General features: G+C 43.4%; 1 protein-coding gene across 2 annotated transcripts in view; it reads left to right on the top strand.

The window, feature by feature from the left end:
• Positions 1-24,257, top strand: part of LOC311244919 (E3 ubiquitin-protein ligase TRIM39-like) — a 35,397-nt gene that overhangs the window by 2,000 nt on the left and 9,140 nt on the right. The window contains exon 2 of one of the 2 annotated variants that reach the window (XM_084334615.1): positions 2,204-2,335. The exons of the other annotated variant lie outside the window; for it this stretch is intronic. The gene's annotated coding sequence lies outside the window, so the exon portion shown is untranslated. The remainder of the gene's footprint in view (positions 1-2,203; positions 2,336-24,257) is intronic. 2 annotated transcript variants of the gene reach the window in all.

Genomic DNA, 24,257 nt, shown 5'->3' with positions numbered 1-24,257 from the left:
TTCATCAAGAGTCTCTTCGCCGTTTTGACCGCCGACTCTGCTTTCCCGTTGCTTTGAGGGTAGCCAGGGGATGACGTCTGGTAGAGCCATATGAAATCCGCATTCACGGAATCGCGGACGGAATCGCGGAATTAACCAATAAAAATGGAATCAACTGCAAAACGTGGAATATTGCAGAATTTGGCCTAATCTGGACTGAAATTCAGTTTTTGGGTGGAACGTTGGTGGAACGTTGGTGCACACGCGACCGGGGAGGCGGACACTAGAGCGGGTTACACACAACACAGCAGTCTCCAAGCGTCTCGCTGCTTCGGTGTTAACATCGTCAAGAAGCTAAGAAATTCCACCAATAAGCCCTCAATTCAGAGCAGTATCCTAATGACTTTTATGCCTCCGGCGATAAGGTGTTTTGCAAATTCTGTCAACGTTCCGTGGACTGGAGCCACAAAAACACTTGCGACACTATTGTGATTAAATAGCTATAACGTTAGGACATGATAGCTTCTTGCTAAATCTAGTGCACCCATCCATTTGTTTAATGCAAACGATTGTCATTATACACTGCCCTTTATAAACGAAATAAACTAAACTAAAGGTGCCTAAATTATGCATTACTATATTTCATCACAATATAATAGATATAGCTAGGCTACTGACATTGTCATTGTGATAATGTCAGTAGTAGCTGTATCTATTGTTTACACTTGAAATGTGTATTTTTATTTTGTCACAATATTATTTGAAAAGTATTGTGTAAAATTGAACTGTATTTCTGAGTTGCAGCACTTAAAAATATTAAATGGACTGTGATATCATATTCAATTGTGGACATTTATTCATTCCCACTTATTGGACACTATTTCTGATGGTAAAATTAGCATAAAAAGCAAAATACAGAATTCTGAAATATTAAAACGGAAAAAACGGAATTTGGGAAAAAATAAAATGGAATTTGGAAAATAATAAAACGGATTTCATATGGCTCTAACGTCTGGTGTTTAAATCCCCACAGCTGACTGAACCTCTCGAACTCGTGTGACGAGTATTGTGGCCCATTGTCCGAAACCACAACATCTGCGATCCCCTGACGAGCAAAGTGAGCCTTCAGCTTTCTTATCACCGTACTCTATTTTGTGTCCGGTAAATGGTCGACCTCCCAAAAATTAGAATAGTAGTCAACTGTCAGTAGGTAATCAATATTGTTATGGGTAAACAAGTCTGTCCCCACCTTGGCCCATGGCCTGCTTGGCACCTCGTGTGAGTGCAGTGCAGGGTTCGAAATTAAGGGGGGCTTTGGGCAAAATGCCCTTGAAAATTGACCAAATGCCCTCGAAAATCAGTTAAGGGGGGCAAGAAAAGCCCCCGACACTTTGCACAGATGTTTAGCCCTTAGTATGCACTAGGGATGGGCATTTTAAAGAAAAATCCAGATAGATTGATCGCATGCTATACTCGAGTGATCGTGTATTACTCGAAAAGGGGAAAAAATTATTTAAAAAATAAATAAATAAAATTATATTTAATTTCTATTTGATTTTTTGATTTTTTATTTTTTTACTTACTTATTTTTGTTCATTCACGTATATGTTTAAGGAAACCAACAAACCGTTATAATCTTACACATACATGTGAACAAATATGTAAAAAAAAAATAAATTAATAAAAAGAATTCATAAAAATTATTAATTTCGATTTGTTTTCTTCTATTTTTCTCATAGCTACGAGTAACGATTATTCACGCCCATCCCTAGTATGCACACGCACAGTATAATATGCATGTAATAAATAGTTTGTTAATAATTTTTTTTTTTCGATTTTTTATAATTCTTTTTGTATCTACTTTTTCTCCCCATTTTCAATTTTTCTCCCATCCCAATTTTGTATTATCCAATTCTACCCTCCCCTGTCTCGAACGTTGTTAGACCATGCCTCCCGCTGGTCTGTCTTTTTTTTCTTTTCTTTTTAGGAGCACATGTGCTCCTTGGGGAAAAGGTTAGCGTAGAGCCCTATATATGGACATTACGTTATCAAACATAGGGACGAAGACTGAAAAAAACAGTGTTGACAAAGTGTTTTATAATCTTGTTAATTTTCATCATAAAAATTCGGTGCCCCCGAAATACAAAAAAAAGCCCCCGAAAATCAATTAAGGGGGGCAAAAAAAGCCCTTGGAAAAAAATTTAAATTTCTAACCCTGGTGCAGTGTCTCTTTCTGCTGCTTTGTGTCCATTGTTCTGCAGATGTCGCACTTGGATATGGCTGTCCTGATCTGCTCGGTCATTCCTGGCCAGTAGACATATTCTCTCGCCCGTCTGAGACACCCCTCTACTCCCAGGTGAGTACTGAGTAGAGTGTATGCGGCGGGTGATGTCGCTTCGGATTGTGTCTGGAATCACAACTCTCTCTCCTCTGAAGACGATTTTGTCCTGAACACTCGGCTCCTCTTGCATGGAGTGATAGTGTCTGATATCTATCGGTGTGTCTTTCTTATTCTTCGGCCATCCCTTCCTTATGATTAGGGTTGGGCATCGTTTGGATTTGAACGATTCCGGTTCCGATTCTCCATATCGATTCCTGTTCTAAACGATTCTCGATTCCGATTCTTTGAGGTGCAGGTCAAAACAGGTCACAGCTTATTTCGAAGGAGATTTTTTTTTTTTTTTTTCAAAAAGAAAATCATACTATTCACATTTTCAGTTGACTTGATACAGTTTAATTTGGTTGCTGTACTGTAACTAGGGTATTAATTAACAAAGTAAAAAAAAAAAAAAAGTTAAAAAAAGAAAAAGTTAAAAAAAAAAAATCGAAATTTAGAATCGAAATTCAAATATGTTACTTCCGGTTCCAGAACCGGAAGTTAGGAACCGGTTCCTATTAGAACCGGTTTTCGGTGCCCAACCCTACTTATGATATCACTTAACCGTTGTAGGGTGTCATCGTCTCGGGTCACAGAGCGTATTGTGCTGAGTCTTGCCTCTGAGATTGGTATGTAGTCCACCATATTGACTGTCTCTATCTCAGCTTCCACTGACTCCGCGCCTGAGCTCTCAGGCAGGTACGCTCTGCTCAATGTATCCGCGAGCAACATGTCACGTCCGGGAACGTAAGTCACATCTATATCATATGACTGAAGCCGCAGCAACATCCTTTGCAGTCGCTTGGGTGCGCTCAGCAGTGGCTTCCTGACAATGTTCTCCAGAGGCTTGTGGTCGCTCTGTACAGTCACTTTCCGGCCGTACGTGTACTGATGGAATTTCTCTGCGCCGAAGACGATGGCCAGACATTCCTTTTCAATTTGGGCGTAACCCTTTTCCGTCTGAGTCAGCGCTCTGCTCGCAAACGCTACCGGCTGTCCACCTTGGGTCAGTGCTGCTACGAGTCCCGTTTCTGATGCGTCACACTGCAGCGTAAGTTCCTGCTTGGGGTCATAGTACTTGAGTACTGGCGCTTTGGCTATCTTGTCCTTCAGCCTGCAGAATGCTTCCTCTTGCACATCTGTCCACTCCCATATGTTGTCTCTATGGGTGAGCTGTTTCAGTGTCTCACAGTCGTCTGATAGGTGTTGATAGAACTTAGCCAGGTAATTCACCATGCCGACTAGTCTCTGTATGCCTTTCACATCGGTGGGCCTCGGCATGTCTCTCACTGCTCGAACCTTCTCCGCGTCGACTTTCAGCCCCTCCGCTGTCAGTATGTGTCCGATGTACGGTACCTCTTGCTGTCTCAATCTGAGCTTATCTGCATTCAGTTTTATGTCCCTCTCCCTGCATCTGGTGAGGAACTGTCTCAGTTTCCTGTCGTGGTCTTTGTTAGCCATCTCTTGTGTGTCCCCTTCTCCCGTGATGAGGATATCGTCCGCGATAATGTATATGCCTGGCAGCCCCTCCAGCGCCTGGGTCAGCTTCTGCTGGAATATCTCCGGAGCCGGACTTATCCCCATAGGCATCCTGAGCCACCTATATCTGCCAAATGGTGTGGCAAACGTTGTCAGATAGCTCGACGACTCCTCCAGTTTCACATGCCAGAATCCATGTTTGACATCACAGACCGTAAACACCTTTGCTCTCGACAGGTCTGGGAGAACATCTTCTATGGTGGGCAGGGGGAAATGGCTGCGCTTCAGTGCCTTGTTGAGTGGTCGCGGGTCTATGCACACTCTAGTCTTTCCATTAGGCTTCTGCAGCGTAACCAAACTACTAATCCAATCCGTGCTCTTTTCCACAGGCGTGATGATCTCCCTCTCTTGTAGATCTCTCAACTCTCCCTTGAGTGACGTCATCATAGCCACCGGAACTCGTCGTTTGGGGAGTTTAACTGGCTCCACCCTCTTGTCGATCTCGATTCGATACTTTCCGTCCAGGCAGCCGTCACCTGTGAACACATCTCCATACTCCCTCTTTATTTGTTCCATAGTCAGTTCTCTCTCAGGTGTTGTTTCGTCCCTTACAATGCTGTCGATGGCTAGTATGTTCTCATATTCTACTTTTATCAGCTTAATCGCTTCGCTCGCCTTCCTGCCAAGCAGTGGCAATTTGCAGTCCTCTTCTACTACTACAAACTCCAACTGGTACAGTTTCTGGTTTCTTGGGTTCCTCACCTTAACCTTACATTTTCCCAGTGGGTGCAGCTTGGACTTGTTGTACATCACCAGCACTTTCTTTGTACTTTCTAGCTTTGTGTCTGGATTTAGCAAGTTAATCGGGATAACATTACACGTGGCCCCACAATCTATCTGGAACCTCACCAGCTCACTGCCTACTAACATCCCTGCAAACAGCTGGCTGTGCTTGGCCTTGTCATTTCGGTCTTCAGTAGTTTGTCGCCCTCTTGTGGTGATAGTCATGACGTCCTCATAATATTCCTCTTATTATAATCTCACGTTGACATACTTCATCCAGCTCTCCACCTAGCTGTGTCACACTCAACTCCGTCCGTGCAGAAACAAAACCTTAGTAATACAAACCTATTGTAATATCCCTTTTCTTTTACTGAACTAAAAGATCCTATTGTAACAATTATGTGACAAATGGTCCCGACTGGAAGGATGAGGCATTAAGTTGTGCTTCAGAAGGAAACTGTCCTTCTGTAAACTAAGTTACATTGTTAATTTAGTTTGTATTTAATTTTCTAGTTTAAGTTAATTCAATGAAAGAAATTGTAACTACAATTACATTTAAAACATTGTTTGTTTTTCAACCATATCTGTTGACAATATAATTTCTTTATATATTGAAGGCTACATCCTGCTACCTTTTTCAGCTTCTCTATTTCAAGGCAATATTTACAAAAACTAAACAAAAACTAGTAATTTCCTATACAAACATGTTTCCTACTATTTATGCATAATAATCATCTGTTCTGTGCGCAAGCAAAGGAACATGGGTGCGCGTACACGCGCATGCACACGCGGGAGCACACGTGCACGTGGCGTCCAGGCAGTTCTGATATTACGACTGCACCCCTGGTTATACTTTTAGTCAGGGGAGTGTCATGGTTTCTCCATAGAGCTCCATTATACTTTTAGTCAGGGGAGTGTCATGGTTTCTCCATAGAGCTCCATTATACTTTTAGTCAGGGGAGTGTCATGGTTTCTCCATTAGAGCTCCATTATACTTTTAGTCAGGGGAGTGTCATGGTTTCTCCATAGAGCTCCATTATACTGTTAGTCAGGGGAGTGTCATGGTTTCTCCATAGAGCCCCATCGTACTTTTTTAGCGCAGCTGCTCACTCGGTAACTTAGTCACATGACTTTTGGTATTGCAGATTGGCTCGAACACGGTATGTTTATAAACAAGAAACACATATTCCTGATGAATTGAAAATGGGGGACCCCGATGTAAACAAGACTAAAGTCTTTTTCTGGTCTGCATCCTCTTGGCAGTTATTTTGTATTGTACCCATTCTGCAATCTGTTAATAAAGTTTTCAATCAATCGATATATAGGCCTACTACTCTCAATCAGATTTCCACTAGAACGAGAGGTATTTATTCTAGTCACTGGGTCTCATTCCCGAAATTTTTTCAAAGATATATTCTGGAAGACTTATCTTGGAACCACTGAGACATAATCTATGACAAGTACACTCTTGAGTCCTGAACGTGCTGGAGATATGTCTTAAAGGGGAACTCCAACATTTTGGGAAATTAGCTTATTTAACATCTTCCCTGGAGTTAGACAATAAGATACATACCTTTTTTGTCTCTGTGCGTGCATTTTAGCTTTGGGAATAGACTATCCGTTAGCATAGCTTAGCTTCATCACTGGAAGTGAGGCAGGACAGTAGCCTTACAGTGCCTTACAGTGTATTGCAAGGTCTGACATTGACCAAACTTGATATGCATGACCTTGGTGGGCTCTAGGTCAACTCCTGAAAAGGGGGTCAATGTCAGACTTTGCAATCAAAAGTTAGGGGGCTAATAACCCTTGCCATAATTTCAGTGCGCCCCCTAACTTTTGATTGCAAGGTCTGACATTGACCCCCTTTTCAGGAGTTGACCTAGAGCCCACCAAGGTCATGCATATCAAATTTGGTCAATGTCAGACCTTGCAATACACTGTAAGGCACTGTAAGGCTACTGTCCTGCCTCACTTCCAGTGATGAAGCTAAGCTATGCTAACGGAGCGTCTATTCCCAAAGCTAAAATGCACGTACATCCGGCTTCAACATGGACGGTCGCATTTTACGTAGCTCCCGTAACCAACGCAACAGAGCAACAACAAAAAAGTACTTTGCGCATTTTCTACTTTCCCTCCTGTGGATTATGGATTTGTACCTGAATTCACAACTCAAGCAGCAACTCCAGACAGAAGTGGAGGGTAGCGAAAACGTAAAACAGCAGTCCCATTGCGACTTCTATTTGTTAACGGGCTCGGAGAGGAAACATCCAGCCTTCGGAGCCACGACCATCCACACAGTACTTACTGCAAATCCGGAACGAAAGAAATTACCCCCGGCAGGCAAGTGTAATAAGAGATCAATGTTTTTATTATACCTGCTCATGTCGGGTGACATTCATCAGAACCCTGGTCCCGTAATGACACGGAACCAGAGACTACAGTCAAATCTGCTGACCCAAGAAGCAGCAGCCAGCACAACAGATCAACGGCTACCCACACATACTGCGGCTAACGACATGATCAACGGCAACATTCCTCCTCTGCCACCTCTGCAAAAGAACCCACGAGAGGCCACAGCGAGAGGGAAGGAACCGGGGTTCACAACCGAGGCGCCCAGCACGTCGCGGGGACAAAACAGCGAGGCATCGCTCCTCACACCGGCGCCGGAGATCAACAGCATCCACGCAATTGACGCTTCAGCCAGCAGTTGCACCAGCCGACCAGCAAGCGGCGACATACCCTCACAGAAGCCCCAGCGGACTCGGCGAGTGGCTAAAGGGAGAGCGGCGCGGGACATCGAGACCACCAAGGACCCGACGGTTAGCTTGGCTGGCCCCGCCAAGGCCGCCATGCCAGCTAGTCTACCCGGGCCGAGGCCAGGACAAAAGGCACCCCCCCTCCCCCACAATGGAGTACAATCAGACATATCTGTAATCAACCAGCCCCCCCCCCCCACATCGCGGGCTTTCACACAAAGGAATACAGACTCCAGCAAAGGACAAAGCATCAACCCCTCCCCCCTCCCCACCCACGGCACAAACAGCAACAACGCCCCCCCTCCCCCCACCACAGGACAGGACACAATTGAACAGAGTTACCTCAACTGTGACGACGTCAATCTTATTACAAGCAAAAATGGACTTCACATATTTCATCTAAATACAAATAGCCTGAGACCTAAACTGGCTGAAATCAAACTGTTGTTTTTAAACGGTAAGGCTAACATATTGTGTTTCACAGAAACAAAATTAGACTCATCTGTACAGGATCCAGAGATTGAAATTGAAAACTACTCAATAGTCAGGAGGGATAGGAACCAGTATGGAGGTGGCGTCTGTGTGTATATACACAAGGATACCAAATACATCAACCGTACTGACCTTAACCATGATGAAATTGAAACGGTTTGGATTGAAATCTTATTAGACAGGGCGAAACCAGTACTAGTAGGCACAATCTATAGACCACCAGAACAGAGTGGCTTTTATGACACACTTGATGGGTGTTTAGCTGGGGTGGAGGGGGTAGAAAAAATTCTTATTGGGGACTGGAACACGGATATGCTGCGTAAATCAGCACCCGTCTTCAAGGCCTTCAGTAGATTTTCTGACCTGCACGGTTTCAGCCAGCTAATCACACAACCCACAAGGGTATGCGATTCGACACAAACCACCATTGACCTCATTTTGACCTCTGACAAGTCCATGATCTCCAGTAAAGGGGTGATAGCATGCGGGTTAAGTGATCATTATATGATTTTCTGTACCCGCAAAAAGCTAAAACAGAAGGCCGGCTGTCACAAAACAGTCACATCTAGAGACCTCAAAACTTACTCTAGAGAGGCCTTTAACCTAGAACTGGGGAGCTTGGACTGGTCAGATGAGCTCAGTGGTACACAGGTTGAAGAAACATGGCTTGGATTCAAAACCAAATTCACAGCAATACTCAACAACATGGCACCGATAAGAACCACCAGGGTTAAAAATCGCGCTGAGGCATGGATGCACACTGAAATACTGGCCGCTATGAAAACCAGAGACAAAAAATGCTCTGAACTTCATAAAAGTCAGACAAAGCTTTCCAAAAGCTCAAACAGTGAACTCCAAGCCCACGTGGTTGAACTAAAAATCCAAAGAAACAGACTAAGAAATGACGTAAACACCATGATCAGAACCGCAAAAAGAAATTTCATCAACGACAAAACTGAGGAAAACAAAAACAAACCCTGCGAACTTTGGAAATTACTCAATAATCAACTAGGCTGCAGTAAAAAACTTAAAACCAGATTCTCAAACATAAACATAAAGACGGACAACACGCTCATCACAGACAAGCTGGATGTAGCCAATTACTTAAACATCTTCTTCACAAACATAGCCACAACACTGGTAAACAAACTACCCTCCCACTCAGGGCATTATGGGGTAGAACACATAGTAGCATACTACAAAAACCTAGGGGTCCACAAAGACGACTTCAAACTTGAAATGGTAACAACCGATGAGGTACTCAAAAAATTGAGCGCCCTCCAACCTAACAAGGCCACTGGCCATGACAACATCCCCTCCAAATTCCTCAGAGACGCAGCAGCCGCCATCACCCCAGTCATCACACACATAATAAACCTCTCTATAAGACAGGGGCACGTCCCCAAGGACTTCAAAATTGCGAGAGTGACCCCTCTACACAAAAAGGGCAGCAAATTAGACCCAGGCAACTACCGCCCTGTTTCTATTCTTACCTCCATCTCGAAAGTCATGGAGAAAATAGTCTACGAACAGGTCGAAAAGTACCTGGCGGAAAAAAACCTAATCTACGAATTCCAATCTGGCTTCAGAACGTCCCACTCCACTGACACATGCCTCCTCTATTTGAACGACCACATCAAACAAGAGGTGGACGCTGGCAAATACTGCGGCATGGTCATGCTGGACCTACAAAAGGCCTTCGACACTGTCAATCACTCCATTCTAATGGACAAGCTAAAAGCAATTGGCTTTGATAGCCTATCAGTGAGCTGGATGCAATCCTACCTGGAGGGGAGAGAACAGATGGTAGAGGTAAACGGTACTCTATCCCCCCCCCTCACAGTGAGCTGTGGTGTTCCACAAGGAAGCATACTAGGACCGCTACTCTTCCTAATTTATGCAAATGACATGTCGTCAGCCTGTGACTGCAACTTGTTCCTGTTTGTGGACGACTCAGCCCTGCTGGTCTCTGACAAGAACAAATTGCAGGTTGAAAAAACCCTCAGCACGGAACTAGGCAAAATCTGCATATGGCTCGCTGATAACAAACTATCATTACACATGGGCAAAACAGAGTCCATTCTCTTCGGTTCAAATAACAAACTCAGCAAGACCGACGGCTTCTCAGTTACAGTGGGTGACAATATTGTCACAAGGAAAGACGAAATTACCTACCTGGGTTCCATCCTAGAGGCAAATCTTTCCTGTGACAAAATGGCATCCAATGTAATAAAAAAAAGTCAACCAACGAACTAGATTCTTGTACCGGATCTCCTCTCTGGTAAACAAGAATACCCTGAAGACTCTGGCAGGAGCACTCATTCAAGGGTACTATGACTATGCGTGCACCTCATGGTACCAAAGCACCTCAAAGGCGCTTAAAACAAAATTACAAACATCACAAAACAAACTGGTCAGACTACTACTTGACCTGAACCCCAGAACCCACCTCACCCCTGCCCACTTTGCCAACCTAGGATGGCTTAGAGTAGACGACAGAGTACAGCAACTTGCAATGGGCCTGGTCTACAAGATACACTATACGACCGGGGTGCCCATGTACATGTCAAAATACTTCCCAAAGGTCAGTGAATACCACAACCACTACACCAGAGGAAGCTCAACAAATCATGTTAAACCCAGATTCCGCTCAAACAAGGGACTAAACACGTTTCGCAATTATGTCACAACAATGTGGAACGCCCTACCCAAAGCTGTAAAGGAATGTGAATCCCTGCCCACATTCAAAACCGCCCTTAAAGAGCACCTACGGGAGGCTGCAATTCGAAACTGGCCACCGTAAATGCCCAAAACCCCCACCACCTCCTAATAGACAGTCTCCTCCCCACCGCATGTATATATTCCCTCCCCGCCGTATGTATATTTCCCTCCCACCCACCCACCCCCTCCTAATGTACAGTCCCCTCCCCATCATATGTATATACTCTGTCAGGATCTAGGGGTAACAGTACTGTATATTTGAATACCGCCTATGTCACAAATGTATCAGTACTAAATACCTATATGTCCCTATGCCATAAATGTCATGTATGTTGTGTATGTCATAAATGTCTATATGAATTGAAAATGGGGGACCCTGATGGAAACAAGACAAACGTCTTTCTCAGGTCTGCATCCCCTTAACAATTGTATGTATTGAGCCGTACTGTATTGTACCCATTCTGCAATCTGTTAAATAAAGTTTTCATTCATTCATTCATTCATTTCATTCATTCACGCACAGAGACAAAAAGGTATGTATCTTCTTGTCTAACTCCAGGGAAGATGTTAAATAAGCTAATTTCCCAAAATGTTGGAGTTCCCCTTTAAGTGGCTGAAACGGTCGCAGAAATTATATGATCTGATATCTGCTTGGAGAATGGCATTCTGTCGTAAACTCCAAAGCGCGTTCCCGTTCAGGTAATTTGCATACAAACCACGCCCCCGACAGTCCTTATAAAGCAACTGGTGACGCAGCTGTGTGAAATGGAATGGCGGAAGTGCTTTGAGAGCTGCGTGATTACGAAACCTAGCGTCAGTCAGTGCCAATCAGAGAGCGTCTCCGAGAAATGCGGCTAGGTTTCATAATCACGCTTGCGCCCATCAAAACTAGATTAGATTAATGTATTGGCATCATATACAGCTCGCGGTACACCTTGTAGTGTATTGAGCTATGCGGGTACCCGTACTGGGAGTAACCCGGAGGTGGGACGGGAGACTGTATTCTGTATTATGCATGGAGCTGGAGAAGAGACATTAAATGAGGGAGTCGATGTTAAACTAAATCTGGTCGTCCTGTCAAGTTATTTCATAACACAAGACAAACATCACACACATGCCACAGCGCGCACACACACACGCGCGCGCAGTACTGTATATGAATGAATGAATGACATATAATATATATAGCCTACGGGCCGGCGGGCGTAATGAATGAACGCAGTATGGATTATTATTCCATAATTAAGCCTAGGCTACTGTTCATTCGTAGGCGCACACAAGACTTGTTATGGAATATTAATGCAGTCTATTTCCACCGATTAGCTTTAGTTCTTATTTATTTATCCACTGTCATTTCAGTGTTGGTGTATAGGCTATATAGTGTATTTCAATATAAGTTTAATTGATTAATGATATATTCGAAGGAATGCAGGTTTATAGCTATATCAACCCCCTCCAATGTACAGTAAATTACCAAGTATGGTTTTGTCAATAGTCCAATGTACAGTTTTGCTTGTACAGTGTAAGTCTACCACCCCTCCTACCCAACCTCCTCCAACAGTTTCTACGTCAAATGTACTCTCTTTTCTGGACTCTTTTTGTATCACAAACAGTACTGTATTTGCAAATCTGGTATGTCATAAATGTATAGACGTAGCAGTACTGTCTATCTGTGTCGTGTGTGTCATATATGTTATGATGAATTGAAAATGGGGGACCCTGATGTAAACAAGACGAAATTCTTTCTCTGGTCTGCATCCCCTTATGTAATTGAGCTGTACTGTACTGTACCCATTCTGCAATCTGTTAATAAAGTTTTCAATCAATCAATCAATCAAACAAAGGTCTGTCTCATTGTATACCAATCAATGGGATACATTGCATGTTGACCTGCATTCTTTCAAATGTATATAATTAATCATTAAAACAGATGTGTAACAAATAAGAAATGCAAATTCCACAGAAGGCATTACATTATTATTATTTTCAATCATTTCACAATAATTGCATAATTGTGTTTGAATATCTGAGTAATTAAAGTAATTATACATTTGTCCAAAATAGCTGGTTCAGATATGGTTAATCCAGCTGCCCTGTGATCAGATGAATCCATATTATTTATTTTTCCGACATCAAATGCGTAATTTCTTATCGTACAAATATTGTCATATTTATTTTAATTATGATCAAGTAATTAATTCCAAGGAGGCCTGTAGCGTTAACATGAAGGAATCACAGTCTGTCAAGTTATAATAAAATTTTAAATTAGTCAATCAATCATGAGATTTGATCGTGGGCTGAGAGCATATTTAAGTGTGCTCCTCAGCACTCTTAGATCTGCTCTCAAATAAGATCTCAGGGAAATTTGAGGACTCCCACTCCCAGCCCTAATATGTCTTAACCTGTTCCCCCCCCACGGGGTCGGTACCAACCCCTTTTGACATTATAATCATATAGGCATATTTTTATGAATGATGAAAATAATTTGTGATTTTAAAATCAACCGTTTTCAAGTATTAATATCACTACTATGTCACAAATGCATGTAGAATGTAAAACGTTAGGTTGGCAATAGTTTAGCAATAGTTTAAAAGTGTACTTATATCGTTTTAAGTTTTCGATATGCAATCGTCTATTCTGACCCGGAACCGGAAATGGAAATGTTGAACCATGGGAATTGTAGTTTTTTTGCTGCCATTTTGTAGAGGAGGTTCATAGCTATCGTCCAGCGTTGAGATTTCTCCGATCTACACTTCCTGTCACATACTATGGTGGTTCAAAGTTCAGCGTTCTGAATGAATCATATCAATAATTGTTATGATTCGCGATAATAAGCTACAAAAGGTAACGTTTTTGACAAATATTGAAACGCAGTCAGTTTCTCCACACTATTGTTACCATGTAGGAAGAATTAGATCTGAAATTAGTTTCAAAATGGTTACACTGTGGGGGAAATAAAAAAGTACAGTTGATTACAGTAAATATTAGTATCTGTTATTATGCACGCCTGGTGATACTATATCCAAATTGAACTCGGCCATTTCAAAGATACTATATGTATATATATATATAAATGTGCGAATTGGCTATAATAAGGTAATGTATAAGCATATATTCTATATTCTATAATAATATTTCAAATTGCATTGGTCCGGATGGGAGAATTCAGTACTGTATATACAGAACCTTCAGTTTGATCATCTTCCCTTTATTAATTTCCTTAGATCTTTTGTACACATGATCTCAAGAGGGTACTGAATGAGCTCAGTGGCAGTTTTTTAAGTTTGGTCATTATTATCATGGTTTTATTCACTGTCAAAGATGAAAAGAAAAATCATAATTCATATTTTCCTTTGTTTCATCACAATTTAAGCAAGCCTAGTAATAGACACAATATTTCTGACACTGAGAATTAGGCCTGCCACGATAACACATTTTGCTGGGCGATTAATTGCCCCCGAAAATATCGCGATAAGCGATATTATTGCGACCGGTTAGAGACATTTTTTTTTAGACATTTATTTCCCCAAACTTTTATTTTGAAGCCCACCGCTCCGTCTTTTCCGGTGTTTTAGACTTTTCCCCGGCGCTGCACCTGGACCCTAGTCAGCAGCCCTCACTCATGCGATGTAAACCAGGGACTCGAATACGCATGTTGTTGTTGTTGTTGTAGGATATTGATGCCAAGAGCTATCTGTAGCTACTGCTGGATGGCGTTGGGACAACGCCTCAGTGAACTATTTAGTTTACTGCGACATTTCGTAGTGACTAGTTACCTAGCCAACGGAGGTATTATGCACTGGACTATTGCTGGAGGATTTGTTGATGTCGGGAGCTATCCGTAGCTAGCCGGCTGGATAACGTTACACAATGCCTCGTATTAAACTAAGTGAATAGTTGACTGGGTCATTTTGTAACGGTAGCTAACGTTATCTCACGAAGGTCCCACACTGACTAGACTAACGTCACGGTGAGGCAATAGCCTCTGTTTACATGCAGGCATTAGCAGCAGCAGCAGTGCTAACTAACGTTACATAGTTACAGAAACAGAAACAGGTGGGGAGGGGGCAGCAGCAGTGCGCGGTGCGCGCTGCATGTCTGTGCTGAGACAGCGAGTGAGAACTCCGCTAAAGAATTGGATCATGATTTTCGGTTTTCACATGACTATTTGATAGCCCGTCACACGGCGCTCAGACGTCTCAGTGGGAGGCGCCAAACGTAAAAACTGAGCAGGAGCAACACTATTGAGAAATGTAGTTAAGCTATGTGGCCTGTGCTGTGCTCTGTAGTAAAGCCAGCGGCCCGCCTCCCAACACGGACAGTGACTGACAAGGGGCACTGGTTCCGCCTCATTAAAACAAACGCGCAAATAGCAATTAATCGCGCCCGTCAAAATCATTGCATTAATTTTAATTATCGCGGCAATTAATCGATTTATTGCTTATCGCGGCAGGCCTACTGAGAATACATTCATTGAGGTCCATAGATTTTTCTAGATACCAAGAATATGCAAATAGCCCTTGTAGAAGTGGAGCAATATTCCATTTACCTAGGTATACATTTTATGCAGATTTTCACCTGGGGTGGAACTAGGGATGGGAATTGATAGGATTTTATCGATACGATTCCATTATCGATTCTGCTTATCGATTCGATTCTTTATCGATTCCCTTATCGATACCTGCTCAATTTATAATTTAAATAAATAAATTGGAAATGCAACAGAACTACATTTAGTCATTTAGCTGACGCTTTTATCCAAAGCGACTTACAAGTTCTGTACGACAAGCCATCAGGAAGGGCACAACTCTATCAGCTGAGCAACAATGTTCATCAAAGTGTTGAGTGCTACAGTCTAGGTTAGTTTATTAGGACAAGTGCATGACAGTACGGTTAGTTAGGGTTAGATATATTTTTTTTTATTCAGATAATGGTTGAAGAAGTGTGTCTTTAGTCGATGGCGAAAGATTGGACGTGATTCGGCTGTCCTAACTGGGGTGGGTAGTTCATTCCACCATTGTGGGGCAAGGACTGAGAATAGGCGACTTCTCTTTGATGACCCTCCCGGAGCTCGGATAGGAGTAGGTCTGAGGCGGCCAGAAGATGCAGAGCGTCGGGGTCTAAGCTGGTTAGAATAACAACATGCAACTTGACATTTCTGATTGTCATTTATTGTTGAGCCCCCATGTCAGAAAAATACAAAAACTGTAAAAAATAAAACATTAACTATAGCCTACACTTAAATAAAATAATGTATTTGAGATTCTCTTAAAATGTATTTATTTTTTTATTCTTAAACTAATTTAATCTATTGAATAACAGGTTGTTATTCCTCTGACTTCTGTCTCTCACTCACACTCTCTCTCACACACACACACACACACACACACACACACAGAGAGAGAGAGAGAGAGAGCTCCCTCCCCGGGCCCCTGTCCTTTATGTATTGGCTTGTGTTGCTACACGGACACATTTGTATGTTGCACCACTGTACTTCCTGGCTAACTGGCTTACAGACTTGTAAACAAGCACTCACGTCTCTCATTATATGTGAACTAAAGAGTACAAGGTTTACACAACAGCCCCCACCTGCTGTTTTATTGTATTTGTACCTGTACTATCCGCTGTCAGCTGTTTATCTCTCTTTGTGAGCTTGATTAAATAGCGTTAGCTCACGTTAGCTCCGCGGCTAATTTTAGCTCACCCTGATCTAAATCAATGACTAGGTTCTAAAGCATTCAAGTAGTTTTCACTGCATAGAAGTAGCCAAACAGCGGGAGCATTTCGGGAGCATATTACCAAAACCCAGGCAATTTCGAGCCCTTAAGGAATCAAATAGAGTCTGCCATGGCTACATGCTAACGTAACGTTATTGCGCAACTGTAGGCAGCGATAAGGGAATCGAAAGTCACAGGAGCCACACGGTTCCAGGCATCGGCCAATTAGGAACCGGTTCCCAATGGGAACCGGTTTTCGATTCCCATCCCTAGGTGGAACAGGTGTCTTAAATAGGCCGAAATTTGGCTAAGACAAAATATTTTGTCGTAACTTCGTTCGAGAATGAGACCCATTGTCCTTACAAGTGCCTCTCTCTTCTAGTGTATTGTGCTCACAGATGATGATTTCCATGATGTTTTCACGATTCTGATCCATGCACGAATTGAGATGTTCCGATACCATTTTTTCCTCCCCGATCCGATTCCGATAGCTAAGCTTTGGGTATCGGCCGATACCGATACTGATCCGATACCAGTGCATACATAAAAAAAAAATATATATATATATAAATTATTTAAAAAAATATATATATTTTTTTTTACAGCTACCGTTTTATATATACTGTTTTTTAGTAATAACTATAAAGTAATGGTATTTATTCAACAACAGGTGATTGTATAGATTAGTATTAATGTATGCTCAATGAGTTCACCCACGGAAAGGTTGTTGTGACATTGATTCCGCACGGACGTTATACGTTGTTGCACTTGCTACCAGAAGGCTCCGTTTAGGTTAGCTAGTAGCAGAGGCTCTGTTGTGATTTTTAATGCACAATAAATATTCAATTCAATATTCTCTTTTGAGACTCCGCCTCAGACTCTTATCATTTGGCACTAAAAGCTAAACATTGTCACCGGTATCATGGCTGTCCAGACGAGACAATATAACGTTACTGGTGAAAAAGTGATTTACCTTGGAATACTCCTTTGCCAACTTGCTGTACTTTGCTTGCAGCTCTGCAGCCATTATTGCTGGATTTTGAATAGCCCCAACTTTAGCAAAGGTAACGTTAAAGCTAAAACTAGCTCTTCAGCTAGCGCTTCAGCTAATGCTAATAACACCAGCAAGCGAATACATCAGAGCTCCCCGTCAACACTGCTGTCGGGACGATGGCATTTAAGAAAGTATCTGCTGTTAAAATGACAAACAGTATTGACACTTTAATTCACGGTCGATTAAAAACACGTTTGTTTTATAATGCTCACTCTCAGTAGAAGGATACCGCACGTGTTGTTTATACAGTAAATGACGTCATATGGTATCGGAGCGCAGAATTAGAGGGTACTCGCCGATACCGATACCAGCATTTTAGGCTGTATCGGAGGCATTTCCACAGACATTTCTACAGACAACTCTAGTCTGTAGCAGGCATCTTCTCCTACATGGCTGGCGTGTATGCGTTTCAACATTTCTGCCCGTAACGTTTTCGGCACTATGACTCGCTGGCTTTTGAAGAGCACCCCATCTTGTGTGCTGATCTCGTCCCTGATTGACCAATACTCTCTGATCGCCAGCGGAGTCTCCTCCCGGTGATCTGGCCATCCCTGGAGCACTGCCGCTTTCAGCAACTGAAGGGTTTCATCTCCCCCAGTGTGTTGCCTGATCTGATTCAGCCGCTGGCTGGTCACATTCAGATAATCAGCCTGATTAATCTGTTCAGTGTCCTCTTGTGCCCGCTGCAGACTGTGTGTTTCATGTATCCCGTGTCAGTCCTCTGTGGTGGAGCCGTGGCCCTGCTCAACATGTCACTGATGTGCATGTCTTGGCCTGGCTTGTATGTGACCTTGAGGTTGTAGTTCTGCAGCGTGAGCAGCATGCTCTGGAGCCGTTTGGGTGCAGTGAGGAGGGGTTTGTTAAATATCGAGATGAGTGGCTTGTGGTCCGTTTCCGCCACGATTTCCCCGCCCATACAGATAATAGTGAAAGCATTGGCACGCAAACACAATACTCAGACACTCTTTCTCAATCTGCACATAGTTCTGTTCTGTCTGAGTCAGTGCCCACGATGCGTACCCTACTGGCTGACCCTCCTGGAACAGACAGCAGCCAAGTCCTTTCTGACTTGCATCACTCTGGATGGTGACCGGTAGGGGTGGGAATCACGTTTCATCATGATACGATATCGATTCTTTGGACACCGATACGATATTTTCCGATATCACAAAGTCTGCCACGATACGATATGATTAGGGATGGGTACCTTTCACATTTGAACCGATACGGTACCGGTACCTGTGAATCGATACCGGTACCCAACGGTACCTTTTTTCGGTACTTTAGTCTCAAAATTTAATTTACCTACCTCAGTCGTAAAAAAAATATCCAAACTTCAAATAACTACAATTTCGACCGTTTTCGGCTTGCCATTGCTCCGACTGCTTTGTTGTTGAATCAAGTCAAATCCTAGGTAAGCATATATTGTGCGTGTGAACGTTGACATGAAAAAAAAAAAAAAAAAAGTAAAGTACATTTTTTTATTTTATTTCTTTCTCTGTATCTCACTTGAGTCGATACTCAGTAGTACCGACGTGTTTCGGTTCGGTACCTCAAAAGTACCGAATTCGGTACCCATCCCTAGATATGATACGATTCAGGTGCCTGCGATCGATATGAGATGATATTATATGCCCATTTAACACAATCAGTAACATTTAAATCAACAACAAAAAAAGGCAATGGAAATATCATTTGACATTTTAATTTTTGATCTCTTCCAGACATTTAAATGAAAAACAATCTATTGTTTTTAATACAAATAGATCTCCTGTTCACTGTTTTTGGTTATTTTCTTTTATTTTTTTATATTAATATCCTATCACAGCGCTGTATTTTGGCTGGAAAAGGCATATTGGGAGTCAGAAGGTGCAGTACCGGCCAGATCCTGTTAGTGGGGCTATCTCGAGAATGCAGTAACCCCCCCTCCTTCCTCCAGAAGGTGCAGTACCGGCCACATCCTGTTAGTGGGGCTATCTCGAGAATGCAGTAACCCCCCCTCCTTCCCAGTCCCTAGTGGACCTCTGCTGTTCTCTATCGCTCTATCAGCTTAGCTTAGTTAGCTCACGCTAACGCAACGTTAATTTCTGTATTTAACGCGACGTGGGCATAAAGGAATGGCGAGGATGGAAAGCATGTTAGATGCATTTGACCCCTTGTGGGAAAAAAAAAACAGGCACTTATTTCGGGCAAAATAGGCGGACTCTGAAGCAATGCTGTCTAACGTCTACACACGCTGAGCTGCGCTGAGCTACTGTTGTTGCAGGCGGATATGCTCATGAGGGGATTTTCAAAATAAGTGTATCACAATATGAATCGATCTTTTTACGTTGCATCGATCCTATTTGATAATTGATAATAGATCGATATATCGATATATTGATCTCCTCGATCGCCGCACCATGTTTGGGAAGCCAGTGCCATGGGACGGCCTTGTCCAACAGCCTCCTCAGTGGCTTGCATATCTCAGAGGCGGGTCATGAACCTTGCGAGGTATGTCACAAACCCAATGAACCGCTGCACCGCCTTGGCGTCCGTGGGGTGTGGCATGTCTTGGACCGCCCTGATCTTCTCTGGGTCTGCCCTGAGCCCCTCTGCTGACAGGATGTGTCCATGAAACTTGACTTCTCTGAGCCTGAACTGCAGTTTCTTTAAACTTAGCTATCAGTTTAGTGTCATGGTCCTGTATAGCCTCCTCTTCTGTCTCCCCACAGCCAACTATCAATATATCGTCTGCGATGGGCTCTACTCCACTGAGCCCTGCTAAAAGCTCATGCTGCTTTCGCTGGTATATCTCTGGGGCCACAGACACCCCAAATGGCAGCTTTAACCAGCACTTCCTGCCCCAAGGTGTCCAAAATGTGGTGGTGTAACTACTTTCCTCGTCTAGCCTGCACTGTAGGAAAGCATCCTGTGCATCCACAAGAGTGAAAATGCAAGCCCTGGGCAGCTTGTATAGCACATCCTCAAGCGTCGGCATTAAGTAGTGAGATCTCCTTAAAGCCATATTTAATGACTTTGGGTCTATACATATCCTCAGCTTCTCTGGCCATCTGACAATCACCATATTGCTGATCCCTTCTGTTGGCTCCGACACTGAAACCAAGTGGCCATCTTTCTCATATTTATCTAATTGCGCTTGCACTGGGGCTACATTACTGTCTAACTCAAAATTAACTTCACCTGGGACTGATTCCACAGGGGCGTTGAAAACCTCATCGTACGTACAGACAAGTTTCTGCCTGGTTAGTGGGACTGAGCTGCTATGTCCTACCATCAACAGCTCCTCGGGGATGGTGAAGCGCATCAAACCTAGGCGCTCACTGGTTTCACCTGACAAAAGGGGTCTCTATCTGCTTCTTACTACCTAGGTCAGCTTGTGTGTCTTCTCTCTCACTACACACTCTGTTTTGAATAAGCCAAATGAGGGAATTGATTGGCCTGAATACAGCACCAACCTTGTTTGGCTGGGCCTTGCTCCAGGGCCCAGCCTCCTCATGTATATGCTCATCACATCATAGGTCGCCCCTGAATCTAACTGGCACCTCTGCAACCCTCCGTTAATCTTAAAATGTGCAAACAATTTTTTTCCACCTCCCTGAACTGCCCCTATGCTCTCTGCCGTGTATATGTGAGCCTCTGCCTCCCCACTGTGTATATTCTCAAGGTATTCAGTGTCGATGTCTGCTGTATGTAGCTGTCGGGTGGCCTGGCCTCTCTGCATGCATACTACAGCAAAATGATTGAGTTTTGCGCAAATGCGGCACGTCTTGCCATAGGCTGGGCACTGTTCCCGTCCGTGCCTGTGCGCGGTGCCGCAGAACCTACGCTTGAATTTGCACCTGGCGCGTAATATTGAGGCCTGTCAGAATGTTCCTGCCTAGGTGGATATAGAGGCCTGTCGGAGCGTTCTTGCCTGGGTGAATATAGAGGCCTGTCAGAGCGTTCCTGCCTGGGTGAATATAGAGGCCTGTCAGAGTGTTCCTGCCTGGGTGGATATAGAGGCCTGTCAGAGCGTTCCTGCCTGGGTGAATATAGAGGCCTGTCAGAGCGCTCCTGCCTGGGTGGATATAGAGGCATGTCAGAGCGTTCCTGCCTGGGTGGATATAGAGGCCTGTCAGAGCGTTCCTGCCTGGGTGAATATAGAGGCCTGTCAGAGCGTTCCTGCCTGGGTGGATATAGAGGCCTGTCAGAGCGTTCCTGCCTGGGTGGATATAGAGGCCCGTCAGAGCGTTCCTGCCTGGGTGAATATAGAGGCCTGTCGGAGCGTTCCTGCCTGGGTGAATATAGAGGCCTGTCAGAGCGTTCCTGCCTGGGTGAATATAGAGGCCTGTCAGAGCGTTCCTGCCTGGGTGGATATAGAGGCCTGTCAGAGCGTTCCTGCCTGGGTGAATATAGAGGCCTGTCGGAGCGTTCCTGCCTGGGTGAATATAGAGGCCTGTCAGAGCGTTCCTGCCTGGGTGAATATAGAGGCCTGTCAGAGCGTTCCTGCCTGGGTGAATATTAGGGATGCCCCGATCGATCGGCCACCGATCGTTATCGGCCGATAATCAGTATAAATATGCGATCGGTGATCGGTGATAATGCTTTATTTTCGCCGATCGTCAAAACCAATCTCATTCGCTGAGTTCTGTCTCAGACACCGGGTGGTGCGGCGTCTGCTCATCCCTCCAACCCCTCCCGCACGCATGTAAACACGGGTCTAGTCTAGTGGGACGGGAGGATGGCGTCTCCCTGAGCTAATGTTACAAAATGACCCAGTCAACTATTCACTTTTAGTTTAATACATGATGAGGCATTGTCTAACCGAACGGTATCTAGCCGGCTAGCTACTGATAGCTCCTGATATCAACAAATGCTCCAGCAATAGTCTAGTAGAGACGTGTATGATACCTGTTAGCTCACATTAGCGCAAGTTAGTTCACTGTTCAAAAAGAAATGTCTTATTGAACTAAATAATTCACTGAGGCGTTGTATTAACGTTATATATCCGGCTAGCAGTAGCTACAGATAGCTCCTGATATCAATGTCTTATAACACTGATTCGACGCGTATTCGAGCTGAGGGCTTGCTGAGCACAGTAACGTTATACCAATAGGGTCCAGCTGCAGCGCAGGAGAATCCTGGCCGTAGCTCGAGGCTACTCGAGTATAGGTCCAGCTGCAGCTCCGTAGAATCCTGGCCGTAGCTGGAGGCTACTAGAGCAGGGGTTCTCAACCTTTCTGCTGCCAAGGCACCCCTGTGTTCAATAAAATATTCCAGGGCACCCCTACATACGATAAAGACTTTTTCGGTCCTGTCTTTTTTGCTACAATGATGATACAATGATTCTTTATTTGCCGTGCTGTCGTTGAGATGTTTTGTTGTTTGTTTGTCTTTGTTGCTTGTTGGTGAATCTGCAAATATGAATTGCCCCACGCGGGATCAATAAAGTTGTCTGAATCTGATGACAAAAGTGCTTGCTTTCAAAATAATGTTTATTTAAGAAAAAACTGAAAATCATGTTTTTTTTTTTAATACAGAAAAGGATCACTAAAGTGCTATCTGTTGCAGCTGCACTGTTCTCCATAAAAATAGCATATTTGGATAAGTTTGACAATTTCTCAAAAACAGAAAATCATGTATTTTTTTTAAATACAGAAAAGGATCACCAAGTTACTATTTCTCAAAAAATATAAATAAATACAGAAAATAAGCACTCGTTCACTCAGTGGACATTTCTAGCTCAATGCGAGGTCCGCTGCTGCTGGCTAATAATACGGTCAATACGTGGGGAGATCTTTGACAAGGCAACACGCATGTCATCATCAAGGCTCAACTTGGCCCTATATTTTGTTTTCAGAGCTGTCATGGATGAAAAGCCAGCTTCACACCGATATGTGGGGCTGAATGGTATCAACACCTTAACTGCAGCATCATGAGATACTCGGTCCTCAGCACCACACTCTGAAACTAGCTCTCCAGGTGGTATCAGATGAGATTTCAATGAGTTCTTCCAAGAGTTTGGATGGAGATGTGTCAGGAAGCTTTGTCTCAATGTTGTCTGTAAAGTCTTTTTTTATCCAGAGTGACTTAATGATTTTCAGATTTTTAGAAATGGTCAAACTTATCCAAATATGGTATTTTCATGGAAAACAGTGCAGCTGCATCAGATAGCACTTTAGGGATAATTTTCTGTAATCCAAAAAATAATTTGGATTCACTATAAAGTGCCTGTTCACTATAAAGTGCCACGTTTTGATATATTGAGCTTTAAACTTTAAGTACATTTTTTGGAACACGCAACCTAAAACACCTTCCTCTCCCAAACCGTTCCTGCAATTGTTTTATGTTGCATGATGATCATGGATACATTTATTATGTATTGTATTTTTTACGTTTAAATATCAACATAATCCGTCTGTCCACCCTCAGTACATTTACTATCAATATAATATAGTAGTCTGACTTCATCATATCTTTTCAAACGCACACACATAGAGGGAGAATGCCCCCCCCTCCTTCCCAGTCCTCCTTCCAAGTCCCCACCCTGCTGTTCTCTGTCGCTCTGAACAGGGCTTGTTGTTAGCTTATGCTAAAGGGACATTAATTCCGGTCTTAAACACAACGTGGCCACAAAGGAATGGCAAGGATTGCAAAGCATGTTATATGCATTTGACCCGTTGCGGAATAAAACAGCAGGGATTTGTTTTGGGGTCGCAAAAACACTATCCTTGCTGTGTTTCAATGTCCGCGTTCCAGATCCAGAGTACGCTACTACTGCTGAGCTGAGAGACGCTAAGCTCACTGCTCAGCCTGCTGTGTTGAGATGCATCCTTATTGGCTGTGTGCTGTAGAGCGGATATGAGTCACGACACCACGGAGTATCATAATGACCTAAATGTTGCTAGCTTTCGGAG

This window comes from Notolepis coatsorum (genome assembly GCF_963971535.1).
Source record: "Notolepis coatsorum genome assembly, chromosome: 18".
Taxonomy (NCBI): Eukaryota; Metazoa; Chordata; class Actinopteri; order Aulopiformes; family Paralepididae; genus Notolepis; species Notolepis coatsorum.
The sequence above is the reverse complement of the archived record's forward strand: the minus strand, read 5'-3'. Positions and strand labels throughout refer to the sequence as shown.